The 20,666-nt window shown below is 38.8% G+C and overlaps 1 protein-coding gene across 1 annotated transcript in view; it reads left to right on the top strand.

Moving 5' to 3' along the window:
• The first annotated feature begins 1,521 nt into the window (after nucleotides 1-1,521).
• The window catches only part of LOC122791715 (intelectin-1a-like), a 655,125-nt gene continuing 635,980 nt past the window's right edge, over nucleotides 1,522-20,666 (top strand). The window contains exon 1 of the mRNA XM_044059612.1: nucleotides 1,522-1,751. The gene's annotated coding sequence lies outside the window, so the exon portion shown is untranslated. The remainder of the gene's footprint in view (nucleotides 1,752-20,666) is intronic.

The raw sequence follows: 20,666 nt of genomic DNA, 5'->3' as shown, positions 1-20,666 counted from the left end.
TTCTGAAATGATTCTGCAGACTTCTACTCCTCCACCAGATGGTGACATTGCTGACCTTAGGTCTGGATGGCAAATCAGACAGGCAGATACTGAAGTCAGTAGGGGAGCTGCAGTGGTATAACACATTTTAGTTTTCTCTGCACAAGTTATTCAGTCTTCCGTGGTAGCATCAAAAACATTTATACATTTGATATGCTCAAACATCATAAAAATGTATTCATATTCCGGAATGTGCCTTTTCATTACTGTTTAGAATTTGACTTGCCTAAGCCAATAAGAGAGCATTTGTAATCTGTCCACTGACACTTAATTGCCTTTATTTCCACGCCAATGCCAGGCACACATGCATGGATATGCACAGACACACACACACACACACACACACACACACACACACACACACACACACACACACACACACACACACACACACAGACACTTGCACCAACACGTACAGTGATGTCTGCTGCTTTAATCTACAAAATGTTTGTTGTCTTTATGTACAAAAATGTATTTAATATTGCTTTTACCCAACTAGGTAGTTCACAAAAATTCATTATATTTGCTGGTTTCAGCACATAATCCATAGTTGGTCCTTTTTAATGTAAAAACTTGCTTGGTGTTGCCAGTAATAAGTTGTACTGTTAAATGAAAAACATTTACTACTGCCCTTTTTAAACAACAGTTCCTTATGAAATTCACTGAGTATTAATCATTGCAAAGGTAAATCTTTTTAATATGTAAATTTTGTAATTATTGCCTATTGCTGACCATCAAAATCCTGCAAACAAACAAAATGCAGTTTTTCCAAGGGAGCAACCCCATGCACCGTCAAGCTCCACATCTCTAAATATAGAAATTCTGAGACTGCACAATAGGGTAAGGAAAAATCTCCTTATCATAACTGTTACGTACATGTTATCACTGAAAACGCTAACAGTTTCTGATTAAACAAACTGCACATACAATTTCCCAGTGACTGCAGCATCAGTGAAACAATGTTTTATGATATGTGTGGTTCCTTATATGCAAAGAGTATGCAGTAATTGTAAAGTTAGTAAATCTCTTAAATTTAATATATGGAGCAAGCTCTGTTATGCATGCAGTTTCTACATACAGGTTCCACACAGGTTCCATCTTTAGAATATCACTTTCAATTAAAATGTGCATGCACTTTTGTGCAAGTTGAATTTGCATGCATATACCTACAGGTTCCATATACAAATCTGCTCGCAGATATTGGTACTGCAAGCTGCGATACACACTCAGAATGGTGGGAGGTGGGGTGGGGGTTATGCTGTTTTGTATTAAACTTTATAAGTAGTTCAGGCATATAATGTCAGAATGATGGAGTGGTGAGTACTAAGGAATGGAATGTTGTGTTTACATTGCCAAAAATATACAACATAAGGATGAAAAATGCAGATTAAATTAGGTCATTAAGGCAGTTAGGCTAGCATGTTGAAAATGGTATATTGAATTTGTTTTTGGATATTCTGGATGCCCAGAAAATGTAAGAAGTTATGTATGGCTTTGGTTTCACTAGGGAGAAAAGGAATTTGAATTACTTATCAAGAAAACAGTGAAGTATCAGAATGTGGATTTGTTCAAGTCCCAGCCTGTATTCAGTTTAAAACGGCCCAAGGTCTTCAGGGTGGGGCAGAGCTTTTAGAATCAGGTTCTGATTCCTGTGAGAAAAAAAGCAGCAGCTGCAGCATTAAAATATATGCTTTCTGTGTTCTTTTAAACAGGTTAGTGCTTTAAATTTGTAAATAATATTTGCATAGAAAATGAGTTAGGCATGCTTGGCATTATTTTGCACAAAACTGCAGCAACCGTGGAAAAGGGGTAATTAGTGCTGGTGCAGTTTTATATCTGTAGGGCTGAAGTACTGTAAGACATTTTCAGAAATTGAACCAATTGTTTAATAATACATCCTTTCAGATATTTGATATCAGACTATTGACAGCATTTCATAATGATTTGGAAATTGATTATGTAAAATAAATTCAACAAGGCAACTTACAACTTAAAGTAGTGGTGGAAGCACCTATTTGTAACATTTTTGTTACGTTTTTGCTTCAGCATGTCTTGGCTAACATGTGCAGCCTTGTCCGTAATTCTTCTTCTTAATACTCTGCATGCCACATATCTTTGTGAAAAAGACAATGTAACACATATGTTAGAACAATGTTATTGCATAAGATACTTACATATTCTTGGGGGTTATGATGTCCAAATACCTGTGCCAATATTATTGTACAATACGCTTGTCTATTTTTGGGGTCATTTTGATTAATGCTGCTGTGTAATGAAGTTATAACTGTAATTTGCAGGCACAAAACTGGACAGCACCACTGATCATTTTATAACTAGACTGCACATTTGTTTGAAAAAGTGATGATTGTTCTTTTGTCAGTACTGTTTCTTGTGCTTGAAAATAAATGTATTTCTTGTCAGCCATAAGGGAATGGCAGAAAATGAGTACCCGGTTAATAAGAGAAGCAGAATTAGGTAATATGATATTTTGTGCATAACTGGTAATTTGTACTGCAGGCTAATGTTTCAAAACTTAATCCTAATTTATTAATTAACCTTTTATACACATAATACAAAGCATAGTAATCACTCACTGTACCATTAGTACCCCTGGACCTTTGACTTTTACATTATATATTTTGTATCCACATTGAGGATTGAGGAGGTTGAAATGTATCTTATCACAACAGTCTGTAGATACCATTCAGCACATATATTTCAGTGTAAATTCAATAAAATGTATTGGTAGTCTATCTTTTAGCTAAAAGAAGTCTTGAGTATTATAATGTACTTTGTATGTTCTTTCTAGGACTCATGGCCTAGACATGATAACCACAGGTCCAGAAATAAATTTGCTGTTTTCAGGCACAGTATTAGTGTTAGGGAAGTGTGTTAATTTATAACTTAATTGAAATGCATTTTTATTTCCTATAATTGTGGCACACATTTGAGTCTCAGTGCTTTGTTAGGTAAAATGCAGGTCTGTGTGTGATATATTGATTTTAGGTTGCAAAATACTGTCATTCATTTCTAACATCAGCTTTATGCAGTGTATACAATTTGTTGTGACAAAGTTCTCATAACACTAATATGCATTCTGAATTATTACAGTTCATTCAAAGTCCCCTTTTTATCTTTAGCTGCACTGAGAAGATATTCTCTAAAATGGGGCCAGCTGTCTGCAGCTGTATTCCAGTTCATATTCATAACTTACTTAACACATAGCTTTTAAGGATGCAGTTTTAGAACAGCTTATAAACTCGTCCCAATGTCATTGTTTTAACATTCACCTGCCATACCTCTCAACCTCTTAAGTAAGAAATCTGGACAAAAACATAAATAAAAGTGGGACAAAAGCCCAAAAATAGGGGTGATTTTTAAATATTGCTCTTACAAACTCAGAAAATTGATAGAATAACAGGTTTTGCATTAGCATGTATTTTCTGAAGGATATGAAGTCGGAAACTCAACTGTCTGTCATTAATTTTGAACATCAGTCCTTAATGATTTACCACTAATTTGCTAGAAAACCACAATTTTATGAAAAACAGACCAGAAGTATGAGGCCAAAATCTAGACATTCTGCAAAAATCTGTACAATTGAGATATTTGTCACTTGTTATACACCTAATGTATTTTATTTATTTATATTATTTATTGACATTTGTTGACCGGGAAAGTCCACTGGGCCCAATGACCCATTTTCAGTGGAGGCCTAGGGAGAAAAGCTCCATTCAATCACAAAAATTTTTACATAACATTAGCTTAACTTTGAAAGTCAAGAAAGGTTTTACACAATACAAATTGAAGTAGATATGCAAGACAAATACATATTATAGAGGTATACAATACAAGAAAATAAACCGTGTGTTAAATTTTTAGTAATTCTCTTTGTATATTTTCATAAGTAAGAATACTGTTTAATCAATTCTGTATGTTCAGCCACAGAAATAAACAAGAGAGATTGGATACAAAGACAGACAGAGTGTAAATTGCAACTATATTAAGTTAGTAAAAGTATTTGTAGTGTATAGTGGCCAAAACATTTAAGGTGGTTTAATCATATGACTACAAGTACAGACAAGGTTATTGAGATAGTGTTCTTTTAGTGCAAATTTAAATGTTTTTAAAGAGTCTAGTTGAGTAAGAGAGTGGGGGCGCATATTACCTTAAGTATTTCTGTTGCGCACTTTATAGTCCATTTGCTTTATTCTCACCCAGTTCAACAATTGGGTTTGCACAATTAGGCTTGTAGTGGGCCTACTGGTTGTTGCCTAGTGTATACCTATGACCTATGAACCTAATAGATGTATTTAAATCTGTTTCCTTAGTTACTATATATATTATCAGTATGTCACTGTAACGTTGCCATTTTTTTCAAGCATACATATCATACGTCTTAGTTATATGGTTTATTAAACTTTTACAAATTCTGGCAATTGTGCAGTCTGTAAATACTTCTTGCTCATCTCTTTCCAATATGTTATAAATTCTACTAAATATTACTCTTGTCAAATGTAGCCTAACTGTATATAAACATTTTAGTCAATTAATTTTGTCAATTACTATATGGTAAAAGTTATTTTTTTTTTACCAGCCTACCTATCCAGTAGAAAATGGAATAAACACATAAGCGAAAGTTTACCATGTTATCTTACTTGCTTCAGCTAGTTCTGCCATTGTCAGTTTACTGTAAGTTTGCAATGATAGTACTGATGCAGTATAACTCAGAAGGAATGTCACGTCAGGTGGGCTCCCAGCCAATGAACACTGTACATTGTTCAAACATTATCTACTCTGCCCAATAAGAAGCAGGTGCATCATGCAGTTGTGATGGATGGATGATACAGAGACAAACATGTGCGTTGACCATATAATAACAAATGAACAAAGTAATGATTAAAAAAAGGTCACAAATATTGAACATGGCTTTCTTCTTTTCAATTTTTTTTTGTTTGCAATGGGGTAAGCCCCATGCATCCCTTGATGTGGGAGGCAAGTCCCTAACTCCCCTGAACTATTATATACCAGCTCTGAAATTACTACACCTCAGGGAAAATAGAATATTCTGTAGAACAGTGATCTTGGACTTAGTATACATTTTTGGTCATGCAGTCTTGCTGTTCTGGGAGTGACACTAACTAGTCCTGGCTTTTCAAATGGTTACATAAAATACAATAATATTATAGTCTTTTGTCATTTTCAAAATGTTTGAAACTGCATAAACACCCACCCTCATACCCACATCTCTTCCAGCCCTCTAATTGGAGGCCAACAATAATGCCACAACAAACCCCCTGCATTGCCTGGAGTGTACTATCAATAGTCAAAAACTCACAAAATCCAACCCATACTAATACATTTAAAAAGACTGAAAGTCAAACACTGAAAACAAAAATAAAAACATGTTTTTTTAAAATGGATCAAGCCCCCATGCACCCTCCATACCCCCTGTATACCACCTCTGAGACTGCACATCAGCTGAAAAATTGCAGATGTTCAATCGTCATTGTACAATGACTTTCCACTAAGTAATGCTAGCATTTTACAATCATATGACTATTCAATCACCTGGGCTGGCATGAAAAAAGTTCAATATTCCAAACTTTTGACCAAAGGACTTCCTCCCTTTGAATATCTACCACCCAGAGTGGTATCAGCAAACATGCCATCATTCTTTGCGATCTGAGAGTAAACTGTGCCAAATAAGTGCTCTGAAGCCGAATTTCTATGAGCATGTCAACAAATGAGTAGAACTTGGCCAATTCTTGAAATGGTGGGCTCATATTTTAGCAAGCCATTTAAAGTGTTTCATCCCATGAACTACAGCACAGGTATTGCACATTTCCATCCTTGGAGATGATTCTATGTACTTATTGCAAAATTATCCTTTGTAGTAAGGATGCCAGATAACATTAAGCTTATGAGTTGGGGCCCAAAGTATGTCTGAAACTTATACAGAATGGCCAAATTGTATGGTTCTAAATTGAATTGCTCAACTGTAGCTCTGAGTTTTGCTGATCTTCATTATTTGGGGTCCTAATTCTGAACACAGTACCTATAAGTCCAACAGTAACTGTGCTAGTCTTTCCAGAAAGGTTATTTTATATGAAATGCAAAAGTGCCCTTCCCCGTAAAGCTGGATAATTACCCTACCATAGTTCAACAGTTGTAGTCCTAAGATAAGTTTGTGGATATTAAAAATATTACAATAATCCATTGATAATTTCAATTAGGTCTGTTTAATTTAGCCTAAAGTTCAGCATTTACATACTACATTGCCGATGTAGCATCTATGAGGACCTTCCTCATTAACCAAACTCATCTCATTCCTCAGTTTCCTTTCTAAGGCATATTAAACAATGACCCATGAAAATACCAAACAAAATAAGCTTCTATAATTACATACCCTTAGGAGGGTGGACCCCAAAACAAATTTTTGGAAATTTTTAAAAATATATACCTAATCCATTTTATACCACTTCAAAAGTAACTACTATTGTTAGAAAATTGCTTATACTTGACTTTAATTATTGCAGTACAGGAATGCATTTGCATTAGATAATATTGCTCTTTCTGAGTTTATCTGGTTCAGCATGTACTAACTGCATATATAATATATTATATTTTGTGATATGAATTTCTTAGTAAAATTCACCCCTCCACAATATGTTGTTTCTTAAACTTTTACTGCTTTCGCTGAAGTAGTTCTTCTTCATACCATTGCACAGTTTGTAGATTTAAGATTATAATCAGATTAGCCAATTCCATTAAAAGTTCTGAACTCAGTCTCAAAGTAGTCGATCAAAGAGTTTCTAACATCATTTTTAACAGTTATCTCAATATTTAGGATAAATAGTAACAGTCACAAACTTGGGCAGCCGCGGTGGTGCAGCAGTTAGTGTTGCCACCTCACAGCAAGAGGTTCTCTGGTTTGATCCTTGGCTGGGGTGCCTTCTGTGCGGAGTCTGCATGTCCTCCCTGTGGTCATGTGGGTTTCCTCCAGGTGCTCTGGTTTTCTCCCATATCCCAAAGACATGCTGTAGGTGGATTGGACACTCTAAATTGGCCCTAGGCATGAGTGCATACATGTGTGTGCCTTCTGTGGAAGGTTGGGCACCAGGCTGGCAACTTGACACAGTAAAACTCCACTGCTGATCATGAGCAGACAGGTGATCCACTGTGGTAACCCCTAACTGGGAAAAGCCAAAAGAAGAAGAAGTAACAGTCATAAACTTAGGTGATTGTCTAAATCCAAAATGAATTACAAATCCTTCTTTAGCTACAGCAGGAAACTAAGAAATAATGCCCAACGTTGCATCAAAGTCACACAACATGGTGTCACCTGCTTTGATCCAGTGGACATTTCCAATTTATTAGCAAACACATTTGGCGCAAATGTTATTCTGGAGATGACTATCCAAAGCCCTCCTATCCCTGAATCTCTCAAAAAACATATATTGAAAGTGCTTCTATGACCAGAAACACATCTTTGATGAGACCTGATAATCTATCCATCCATCCATCTATAACTCTTTTTTCCCATTTTTTCACATGTGGTCCCACTGTCACTTCAACAGTGACAATAATCTAGAACCAAGCAGCCCTGAGACCTCATAATATAGTAGGCTATTTTATAGACAGTACTAAACATACCTTGTCAGAGTTGCTCCAGGAACTATTAAGTTGAGCCAAGCAGCAGGCTTTGTCATGGATGTAGAGTACACAGCATAGCTGCTATCACTTTAAAAGGGAGACCCCACTACAAACCCTGGGAATTATAAAGCCATCAGACTGACAAGTCTCACTAGCATAACCATGAAACATATTATAACTGATCTGATAAAGTTTGATAATAAAAATCTCATTAGGCTAGACCCACAGCAGTTTGGCTTTGTAAAGGCTATACCCTGTCTAATGATTTCTTCCCTTTCCTCACTTAGTCCGCCCATCCATCGACAACCCCTTTTCCCATTTTTACACATTGGGTCAGGATGTCACAGGATGCCAAAGTTTACCCCGCCGAGTGGCTAACCCTGCCACAGTAGTTCTTCCACACCACACACACTCACACCTATGGCGATTTTACAGTACCAAATCCATCTACTGCATGTCTGGAATTTTGGGAGGAAACTGGAGCACCCAAAGGAAACCCATGCAAACACAGGGAGAACATGAGGCTCCACACAAAAGGCACCCCAGCTGAAAATTGAAATGGGTAACCTCTTGCTGTGAGGCGACAACAATATCTGCTCTGTCACTGTGCCTTTCCTCATTTAGTACAGCGTTTGATTGTTCATTGTCTTCCTAATCCCAATGTTTTGCACTTCTGTTTTTTTATACTGCTGCTTATTCAAGGAGAAAGTTGTAGCTGATGTCAACAGTCACTTCTATAATAAACTTCCTTATCATGATTCTAGTGTCTGTCCAACTGCCTTACAGAATAAACATATTTGAGCATGCATGTCTTAATGGACTTTTTAATACATTTTTTTTTTATTCCATCAAAGTATGAATGTCAATGTGGCATATGCACCTTTTTGTCCTTATCCTCTGTGATATGCCTACTGCTTTACTCAAATCTATCTCTACATATGAAGTCTTCCAGAGGATACAGACTATAGTTTTTTACTATATTCATTTACTTCTGAAACTAATTTTATTTATTATTTTATTTTACATTTGTTGACCGGGCTAGTCTAGCTGGAGAAATTTCCATTTTCAGTAGAGGCCCGGGGAGAAAAGCTCCACAGAGTGAGATACATTCAGATATGAAAAAAAAAAAAAAAAAAAAAAAAAAAAAAAGTCTGTGTCTGTGTGTAAAAGGAAACTGTAGCAGGGAGCTGTCTTATAGAGAAACCTAAATTTATCTGCGGTGGTGGTGCTGCAGTAGCGTTGTCGCCTCACAGTAAGACGCTGTCCGGTTCGATTCTCAGCTAGAGCGTCTTCTGCGTGGAGGCATGCATGAATGGGCGTACCTTCATTGAAGGTTGTCCTTTAGGGCTGGCAACTCGACACGTAAAAATCAACTGCCAATCATTAGCGGACTGGAGTTTCGTTATGGCGACCCCTAATGCCAAAAGCCGAAAGACCCAACAAGCATAGATACAAATGCAAAACAAGTAAGTTACCACAGGGTTAATTGAAATATAGTAATTTAATAGACAGCATAACAGAATGATGAACTTAATTGCTAGATTTCACTGACTGACTCACTCACTCACTGTTAAGCTAGTGAAAATCACAGTTGTTATATACATTTTTATTTAAAAAAAATAACACTCATCTCTAAGGACTGTAACCGCTAAAGTAAGTCCAGATCACATTCTTCTGCTTGTAAAGCTACCTTGTGTGTCATCTTTTCCTTGTTCATGATAGCTTTGCAAATTTTCCTGGTGATAAAGAATGCCGTTCTCCTGACTTTCAGACAGGCTTTGTAATAACAAAACGAATGTTTAAATAAATATAGTAGAATACACATCAGACTGTGTAGAAATCTGTACTACAAATGCATCTCAGAAATCATATTGCTGTGATTTTATACAGCCCATAAGCAGGACTATATGGTACTTTTACATAAAATAAAGTAAAAGAAAAGCTAACACTTTGTACATCAGTGATGCTGCTGTTTTAACATTCTTATATTTTACAAAATTGGTCTCCTTGTTTATATACATAGACATTCTTATATGCAAAATTTTAATACAATAATTATTAAAGCACCATTCTTTGCAATATTAAAAGAAATCATCTTAAACAAATATTATACCATGACCCCCCCCATTAATATTCCAAAACATGCACGCTGATTGGCCAGCGTGCACATTGTAATTCGACTTATACTAATGGAAAAAGGTCCGGTCGCCCGGACTTTTTCCATTAGTATAAGTCTCTTTTAAAACACTGTCTCGCTATGTTAAAAGAGTTTAACATAGCAACACAGGTTTAAAAAAAAGCGACAGAGATCTCCATTGCTTTTTTTAAAGCTGTCTCGCTATGTTAAACTCCTTTAACATAGCGACACAGTGTGTAAAAAGCAATGGAGATCTTGCTTTCTCCGTTGCTTTTTTTTTAAACCTGTCTCGCAATGTTAAATGGGTTTAACATAGCGAGACAGCTTTAAAATAAGCAACAGAGACCGTTGCTTATTTTAAAGCTGTCTCGCTATGTTAAACCCATTTAACATAGCGAGACAGGTTTAAAAAAGAAAAAGCAATGGAGAAAGTAAGATCTCCATTGCTTTTTACTGTTTCGCTATGTTAAATGGGTTTAATATAGCGAGACAGCTTTAAAATAAGCAAAGGACATTATTTTAAAGCTGTCTCGCTATATTAAACCCATTTAACATAGCGAAACAGTAAAAAGCAACGGAGATCTTGCTTTCTCCGTTGCTTTTGCCCACACCTCTGATGTACTGGGTAGGCATGCGTAGTACATCAGAACTGCCGTGGAAACCAGACAGCTGCGGAAGGGCAGCAAAGAGGCATTATACAATGCCATTATTTAAGAAAAGTAATTATTTCTTTTCTTAAATAATGTCATAGTAAGTGGGTGTGGGTAATGGGGGATTTACCCACGGTTGTCTTTGTTTGGTCCCTCGGGCTTCGCCCTCGGGACCAAACCGCACCAACCGTGGGTAAATCCCGCATTACCCACACCCAGGTGTGGGTTATTGCTATAATATAACATTATGCAGATTGACACTGAAGTGATTTTATCCAAGATATATATAAAAGTACATGAGAAATCATAAGAGAAACATTGTTACTTTTCAGGTCTTAATATGTTCACAGGCATCTAAATTAGTCTCCCAAACAACAGGTACATAGCTTGCAAAATATGTTTAATAGACAGAAGAGTTGGAAGATAATGCATGCATTTTTACATGCTTGGGGGCAAAATTTTGAGAGATTTCTTCATCTTTCTTAATGCCAAATGGGTTAGAGGCAGAAAATAAGAGACTTTAGGGACAAAATACAATGTTCTGGCTACATCCCTGCAGCAGATGGCTCACATAAAATAGTTAACACCTTAATGTTCCCTCGTGTCAGCAGGACACTTTCATTCTGTATAGGTCTGTTGTTGTGACTTAATTATCCCTTTCTCCTCTTTTAATTTGCAGAATTAAAGTGAGAAAAACAAATGGATACATGTAGTAAATCAAAGATATTACAATAGAAAAGTAAAATAAAGCTGTAAGTAGGATTCTGTATATCTGTAAATTAAAGTGTGAGATTAAGATGACCTGGTCATAACCCAGGTTGTGAATCTCAGCTTAGAGGTTGCACTATTACATCAGGAGAAACTGTTTTAGGAAAAACATGAAGTGAGCATTTCAGGTTTCTTTTGCTTAGAGCACACGAGACACCTCAATCTGCACATTTTAGAAATGTATAAATTTTATCTCCTGTGTGAGCTCCATTCACAATAAAAAAAAAACACAAAAGGATGTCATTAATTATCTGTTGTGCTCATTCCATGCACCCACATCTAATTTTGAAACTGCCCTTCTGTGGATTGGAATTTGAGTGAGCAAAATGCAAAAAAAATCAATTCAATGTCATCATTGTACATCTGAGAGAGAGAGGAAGGGATGAGCATATTTTAATTTAGTAATATTATAAATATCAAATATATAACATTGTGTTTCTCAAAGCTTGAGCGCTGTTCTGGCCACATAAGAGAAATGTGTGTGCGTGTTTCTGCGCATGCATTTCTGTATTATTATTTTATCTTCTTATGTTATTGACTTCAACTGCACTTAGATAGAACTTTGCTTAATAGGGTTTGCCTCATTTCTAAAGTCCAAAACTGTAACACTATGTCTTTGTATAGCTGTATCTTCCAGAGATATACAGAGTACTGCGATAGAGATTGTACAGATAACATATGCAAAGTACTGCCATCTTCTTTTATCTTTACTATTTTTATGACATATATGTGAAAATAAAGGAGATGCGCAATTCAGGTTAAGTTTATGTAAGTAGTCCTTGATGTATTTTTTAAAAACACTGTATTTTTTTCACCAAACTGTAGCTGCACCTAAACTGTGGCCAGCAGCAATTTCGTAAGGTCATGAACCATAAGGCAGCATCCTCTGTGAGCATGTCTTTCATCTTTCAGCCTGCCGGTACCTACAAAAGATAAATTTGAGCAGGTTCTTATCAGTATCATCTGAGAAGGGTCTTTGACAGATGGTGTCTATTTCAACAATAGTTATCCCCTTTACTGTCAGAATTCATGTAATATCACCTAAGTTATTAAAAGAAGGTGGGAAGACAAATTAAATATGTAATTACAAGCCAAAGTTATTTCTCAGTCCATAGTACCACGTTCTGGAGAAAGATGTATATAAACAAGTCTTCCGCTTTGTGAAATATGTAGGCCTACTCATCTGGCTCTGTAGTGCAAGCATATATTTGACAAACAGAGCAAACAGATTTTTACTACATATCTTATGGTGAATGATATTCTCCTTTTGGTCATTTCTAAAACCTACAAACATAGCCCATCATCAAAAATTCCAGAATAGCATTTATATTGCATTATATTTGATCGATGGTGAGAAAAGATAAATAACCTATCTAGTCTTCTATTTAAGTGCAAGGTGAACAAAAAGTAGATTTGGTATACAGACAAATGGAGATAGAATTCTCTGTTGATAACTGCATTAAACATTTTATCCCTCATCAATCCCAGTCATGATTCTCACCCAGTCTTCATTTTTTCTCATGCCCTCTTGAATGCCACTGTGGATTCCTTCTCCACCACTCTTCTCAGTAGTCCATTCCATGGCCTCACAACCTTTATTTTACTTACTGATTATTTACTTAGGTAGTCGGCTAATCACACACGAACAGTTTCAGCTAAAGCGGAGAGCATAACCCTTGCAATAAGTAAAGTGGAAAAAAGTCAATTTTCAGGGGAGGCCCTGGGAGAAATGCACCTATAGGTACAAAGTCCCTTGAAAAGTAGGTACATCCAGCAAAAATCTGTGCAGCTAATTAGCATAAAATTGGAACACTGTATAGCACAAACCCTTTCCTGCTTCCAGTAAGAATATGGGATACTAATCAGGAAATGTTTAAAAAATGCAGTGTGACAAAAATGATGGAATATTATAAGCACATTATTAGAGGGAGTGTCAAATCTGTAGACTTTAATGAACTGTATTGCAAAACTGTATCATAAAAGGTAATTTATTTTTGCTTCTGAGAAAGAAAGGTATAAGATGTATGTCCTCTTTCTTTAAATTGTTGTTATCACTAGTGTATGGATCATATACTACGGCTTTCTGATATTAGGCAGGTTCATCATCGGTTCATACTAGGCTAACTGCCCTTGCGAGCCATTGTAAACCTAGCCAATTATCCTTTGTGAGACTCAAACCCTGCACCTTGTGTTTGTAAGGCAAACACCTTAACCATTAGGCCACCCTCCCAACCCAAAAATCATGTGTGTGATAAAGGGGATTCAGAAAATTGTGTGAAAGGATAAATCAAGCCTGAAAATAGGGACATATCTGTAAAAATAGGTACATCATGCTGAGAGGTAAATCAAGCCTTAAAATAAAGATGTTCTTCAAATATAAGGATAGTTGGGAGGTCAGTTCTGATCTCATTGGCAGACAACCTACATGATTACACTGCTTCATGCTCTATTAGTGTAGCCAGTTCCTTCTCCACTCCTTCCATGACTGTCCATTTATTCAGCCACTGAAAATCTTACTCAACCATGTAGCCAGCCAAATATGAGACTCTTCTCTCCCTTTCCTGGGTAAATACTGAGGGAAAGTATACATTCAGTATGTATGCTTATCTGTGTCTTCCATGATTTCCATCCCATCTTTACTCAGCCAGGCCACATCTGCCCCTCACTTCATTTCTTATACATTATAAATACAAATCTTTCCTCTGCTTGACTCCTACAGTGATTTTCCATTTGACTTCTGCCTTCGTTGTCATTCCCTCCTTTGTTGCCCTTCCGCTTATGACCTTTTACTGCTCCTCCACTCCTTTCATAGGTTCATAGGTTCGTACTAGGCTATTGGCCCTAGGGCCTATACAAGCCTAGCCAAAAATGTACCCTGGCTTTCGCCACCCAAGAAAATGATTTTCCTGTGCCCCTGTCAAGCAGAACCACAGAAGTGATCCCCGGGGTGAATTTCCTATTATCCATCCAATCATCAAGATTTTTCTTGAAGAGTGCTAATGAAGAGCTCTGTTTGACATAGATAGGTAGTCTGTTCCAGAGTATGGGAAGTCTATGGGACAGGAATCTATCCCTCCAGCATGTTCTGTTTATTGTGGTGACAAGGTTTAGGTCCCTAGAGTGTGTAGCTTGGAGGGATTGGGATTTCTTTAAGTGGAGCATGTCCAACAGCTCTGGGTTTGACATGGCTTTCTATGTTAGGCAGAGATCGCCTCTGAGTAGGCGATATGTGACGGAGTAAAGCTGGAGTTTTTTGAAACGGTCTGCGTAAGGCATCTGTTTGAGGCTATTAATCCTCTTTGTGAGGTATTTTTGTGGCCTTCCAGTTGTTGTAGATGTCTTGTGAGGTACATACCAAAAGGGGCGTTGTACTCTATAATGGGTCTAATGAGTGATGCGTAGAGGGGAACAATGACCTCTTTTTTTCTGGATGAGAAACCTTTTGTGATGAGGTGTGCCACGTAGAAGGATTTCCTGACCACTTTGGCAATATGATTATCAGAGGAGAGACTACTGTCCACCTGTGTCCCAAGGTCTCTTATCACACTTTCAGTGTTAAGTAGACTACCGCCTATGTGGTAGTTCATGGGTACAGAATCTTTACCAAAAGGGATGACAATGCACCTTTTGGCATTGAGCTTGAGACCATGTCTTTGACACCAGGCATCTGTCTCAGTGGGGCCCTTTTGTAGGATGTCCACATTGTTAGGAGTTTCAATTATGGCTCCTAGTTTGCAGTCATCTGCGAATTTACTTAGCCAAAGACCTTCTGTGTTAGCCTGTACTTCAGAGAAGTAGATACAAAACAGGAGAGGACCCAGGACTGAACCCTGTGGTACTCCATTTGTCATTGGTCTGAAGTCTGATTTGGAGTCTGCTACTTTCACAGTGTGGATTCTTTCAGTAACCAGTTGGCAACCCATCTTGTGACATAGGGATAATTACCTAGTTTAGTGAGTTTATCTATAATGCCAGAGTGGGGGATGGTATTGAATGCCTTGGCGAGATCTAGATAGGCTGTGTGAACCACCTTACCCTCATCCATGGCCTTGGTGACTACTTCAAAGAAGTCTATCAGGTTTAGGGGACATGATCTGCCTTTTACAAACCCAAACTGTGTGTCCAGGGTTTGGAGATCTCCAATGTCTTTGTTTATGAGTTCCATGATGATACGTTCCATGGCCTTGCAGATGAGGCACGTCAGGCTAATGGGGTGGTAGTTCCTGGGGTCTGTTGTGGCCCCCCTTTTGTGGAGTGGGATAACTGTCACGGTGCACCATTCAATGGGCACAAAGCCTGAGGTGAGGCTATGATTGAACATGGTACTTAGGTGGGGTGCCAGCTCATTCTGTAGTTCATGTAGAAGGCAGCCTGGGATGTTGTCAGGTCCCATGGATGCTGTGTTCTTGGCTTTGGAGAGTGAAGTTTTTACCTGTGCAGCCGTGATTACAGGAACTTTGCATTCTTCCGGTATAAAGATGGGCCCTTTAGGGGGTGAGAGGGAGGTAAAGTTAGCACTGAACCTATCTGCCAGGATGTTGGCAATATCAGTTGGTTCTGTATATTTAGTGTCATTGTGCTGTAACTCAGAGCAGATCTGAGTGTTGCCATTGAGATTTTTAACATAGCTATAGAATGCTTTGTGGTTGTCTTTAGAATCAGTGGCAATTTTGTTTTCATAAATAGATTTGGAGGATTTTATGAGGGATCTAAGCTTCTTACTGAGGCTGACCAGGGAGTTCCTCCAATCGTGAGATTTTACTCTTTTTTGCAACAGTATCTTTCTTCTGTTGTAGAGTTTGTTTATGGCAGAAAACCACAGGATTGGCTTCCTTTTTTTGGAGGATAGCATCTTGGTTCTGTTAGGGATAGCATGATCCATGCACTCGTGTAAGTGCTTATAAAGTGCATTTGTGTAGGATTCAGCAGTCGTACCTCTATTGTCCATCTGTATGGGTGTCATGAAGTTTGCCACTTCTGTCTTAAGAAGCGTGAAGTTGGCTTTGGAGAAATTTTTTTACAGTTGTTTTCCTAATGGGGGTGGGTGGTGGGAGCGGGATGTGGATGTCTAGGGTGATTAGCTTGTGGTCGGATCTGACCAATGAGGAGCTAACCTCTGGTGTGGAACACCGGTTGCCCATGTTGGTGATGACCAGGTCTAGGATATTGCTGCCTCTGGTGGGGGTGTGGATAAGTTGATCCAAAGTGTTGGAATTGATGATTTCCAGAAAAGGTTGAGCAAAAGTGTTGGTACATGAGTAGTTTTCCCAGTTAATGATAGGGTAGTTGAAATCACCCATTATTAGAGTGTTGGGTTGTACCTTAATACTTTCCAGTGTATCAACAAAAGAGGAGTGGGAATCCCGGGGCATGGTGGGGGGTCTGTAGCAAGCTACAATCTGGATTGCGGTTTTGCCCAGAGTTAGTTAAACTTGGATAATCTTGGATGCATTATGCTGAGCAACTAGCTTGGAGGTGTGGATATCCTTAATGAATATGGACACGCCTCCACCTTTAGTGTTTCGGTCTGGGTTTGGTGGCCGAAAGGTGTGGTATGAATTATAGCCTGGTAATGCAGGGGTGCTCTATGGTGCTTTGAACCAGGTCTCTGACACTGCACAGATGTCAATGTTCTCCATTTTAAGGAGTGCCTCGAGTGAGTGCATTTTGAGGTTTAGACTTCTAGCACTGAGTAACATTACCCTCAGATTTTGCTTGCTTGTACCTGTTAGGGTGGTGAATTTGTCATTTGAACCTTGCCTAAAAAAGGCACTATAGGGGTGGCAAGAGCCTTTGCCAGTATCCAGAATCCCAAGGGCGACAGGTGCAGGCCATCTCTGGCAAAGCAGCGTGGTCTGTCGATCATGTCATCCCAGGCAGACAGATACTGGATTCCCTTAGAATGACACCAGAAGCTTAGCCAATTGTTAAAGTCAATCATTTTGTCCTTGTACTGTGGTGTCATTCTGGGTGATGGCAGGATGCTACTCAGGGCTAGGGTCATACCGGCCTGGGCTACAAGATGAGAGAGCTTCTCCATGTCTCTTTTCATGTAGTCCAGGGAGGTACGTCTCAGTTCATTCACACCAACATGGACAATGACAGAGTCATATTTGTACTTGTTGTGGAATGACCTGAGTGTGTGCGTTATGTGGCGGATCCTGGCACCTGACAGGCAGCTGACAGTAACTTTCTCCTTGTTTAGCCTGGTGAGTGGAACATCAGTGTGCCTGACTATAGAGTCACCTATGACTAGAGTGTTGGGTACGTTATGCCTTATGGACTGTAGTTGAGTGGCACACTGAGTATGTGGGCTATGTGTCATTTGGGTTGTGTTGGGGGGGGGTGGAGGTTGCTTGCATTTCTGCTTTGGAGGTCTCTGTTATTTGGGTAGATTAGTACAGAGAGCCTCCATGAATGTAGGTGTGTGTTTTGTAGTTCTGTGTGTGTGTTTTGGTGGTGTAGGTGTTGAGGGAGTATGTGATGAGTGTGGTGCGGTGCAAGTGTTTACCTTCTCCTCTCGACTGTCTAGGCCTGTCTTTGGTAAAGAGAGCTTTGCTTCCAGTTTGGCTATATAAGTGCATCTCTCACAGGTCGTAGTGTTGGGTGGTAGGAGGAGAGGGTTGTCTGTGTACATGAGGCAATTGCTGCATTGCCTCAAGATGCCCAGATTCATCAGGTAGACAGGAGAAAACACCGGGAGCTGACCTTTAGATATGCCTGAATAGGTGCTTATTTATTAAGTACTAAAAACTGTTTTCCTCTAGACAAGTGAGGAAAGTTGAGTGCTGTAGTAATTTGTAACTTATTTAGTGCTTACAATGAGTTCTGAACAAGTGCTGAGATCAAAACAGATGAGTGCTAAAAGTAAAAAGCTGGCTGGTTGCAAGGGAAATTTTGAAAAACAGACTTTATGGCGCCAGGAATAGTTTAACCCCAGTTAAGTGGGGGGGGGGGGGTTAGGAGCTCACAAACAGTCCTAGACACAACAAATCCGTATCTGACCTGCCACAGGAAAGGGGGGAAGCAAGCTTAGAATTTTTTTTCCAGTAAAGTGAAAATGGAGAAAGCTGGAACAGAAGTTAATTCAACTTTAAGAATCTGAGTGGGTTGGCCTTCACAAATGTTCTCTATTAGATTGAGGGAACTAATGACACTAAACTGGGAGGAGTGTCACGGATCAAATATACAGTATGGGCGGGCAACTGCAAAGCCACCAAGTATAAAAACACACAACACTAGGAAGGGAGGGTGGGTGGCTGGGAAAAAATTACAGTTCCTAGCTGTAGCCACTAAATGAAAGTTTTAAACAGATCATGGAGCAGTCTAGAGAATGCTTTTAACAGACAAAAATGCACATAAAGGTTCGGATAGAGCAATCACAAACAGAAAATACAACTCTCAGTATGAAAAAGCAGTTTACAGTTAAGTAATGTTAAAACAGTTTAAAACAGTACATAAATGCAGTGAAATAATAAAAAAAGCTTTATAACCGTGTAAAATATAGTAGATCAACTGTATATCACAATTATAAGCGTTTCAGAAGGGCAATTCAGTGAAATAAGTGTAAGAAATAACTTAGCCTGCTCTTGGAATCTTAAGGAATTTCCACTTATACAATGCAATCCAGAGCCTGACAATACAAGCAGAACCTTTATAAGACACAGGGTTTATATAGCAGTACGAATGGAGGTGTTGGGAGATCAGATTACTCCTCAGCCCCTGCTATTACCCAATCACTCATACTACAGAAGGTCCTGCCATGTCTCATAAACCATCTCTTTTGTCCTATTCATTAGTCTCTCATTCCTTTATAGCTATTTTGGTCTTTTATTCATATTCCCATTTTGATTCTTCTTCAAGCCCTTAGCTAGTTGTGAGCATCCCATCTCTGAGTATTTCAAAAACCAAAAGCCAGCAAATAGTGCTGTACAAAACATATAAGTCCTTTATTACATAGTTAAATCATGGCAAAAACACAATTGCTAACCATAAGAATGGTCCTTGTTTTGTATCCATGGGCCTGAAACCTATTAATAAGGTCTTTTGTGTGATGTTCATACCTGTCAGGATGAGGGCAAATCTGTTTGATACGGAGAAATTGTGATTTGGGGATCTTTCATGTGATTGATCACTCATTCAGATTCCATAAATCGGCCTTCATGCCTCCCATGCAACATCCTATACAAATGTTTCAAAATATGGTCCTCAGGGATCTGCATTTTCACTTTCGTGAAATGGGGATTATGCCCCACGACCTTTCAAAGACTGAACAACAGGTCTTGTTGAATTTACAACAAAACAAAAATGTGGTCATTTTACCAGCAGAAAAGAGTGGGGCTGTAGTCATCATGAACTAGGGAAAATATGATGCGGAGGCCCTGAGACAGTTGAATGATAGGAGGTACTATATGCATATGCCTCTGGATCCTGTCCTCAGATTTAAACAACATAGGTTCATAGGTTCATAGGTTTATACTAGGCTATCTGCCCTAAGGCATTTATAAGCCTAGCCCAAATTATTGTGGCTTACGCCACCCCTTATATGAAAAAATACTGTGCCCATTAGTTTGTTGTGCCTCTGTCCAGCAGTGACCCAGAGATGATTCCCGGGGTAAACCTACGATCTCCCATCCACAGGTCTAGATTTCTCTTGAACAGAGTCAGCGAGGTGCTCTGCCTCACATGGACCGGGATTTTATTCCACAGCATAGGGAGTCTCTGAGTGATAAATCTATCCCTCCAGCATGTCCTATTTATATCCGTGCTAAGGTTTAAGTCGCTTGCTCTAGTGGTTTTGGTGGATTTGGATTTTTGAGGTGGAGCATGTCCATTAATTCCGGGTTGGACATGGCCTTGTATGTCAGGCACATGTCACCTCTGAGCAGACGGTATGCGACTGAATAGAGCTGGAGTTTCTTCAATCTGGCAGCATATGACAGATTTTGGAGTCCCTTTATCCTTTTGGTGAGGAACTTTTGGGGTCTCTCCAATTGCTGCAGATGTCGGGTGAGATACATCCCGAATGGGGCATTGTACTCGATCATTGGTCTGATAAGTGAAGAGTACAGGGGAACAATGACCTCACTAGATCTAGATGTGAATCCCTTCATGATCAGGTGGGCAATGTAGAAGGTCTTTCTAACCACTTTAGCAATGTGAGTGTCAAAGAAAGGCCACTGTGAACCTGGGTCCCCAGGTCCCTGATAACGTCTTCTGTGCTTAGTGGATTGACACCTATATGGTAGCTTGGGGCTACCTTGTTTTCCCGAAGGGTATGCCTATACATTTTGTGGCGTTTAACTTCAGGCCATGGCTCTGGCACCAGCTATCTGTTTCCGTGAGTCCCTTCTGAAGGATATCCGTGTCCGATGCACTTTCCACTATGGCGCCCAGTTTGCAGTCATCTGCAAACT

This window comes from Protopterus annectens, chromosome 17.part0 (genome assembly GCF_019279795.1).
Source record: "Protopterus annectens isolate FY-2018-M chromosome 17.part0, PAN1.0, whole genome shotgun sequence".
Lineage (NCBI taxonomy): Eukaryota > Metazoa > Chordata > Ceratodontiformes > Protopteridae > Protopterus > Protopterus annectens.
The sequence above is the reverse complement of the archived record's forward strand: the minus strand, read 5'-3'. Positions and strand labels throughout refer to the sequence as shown.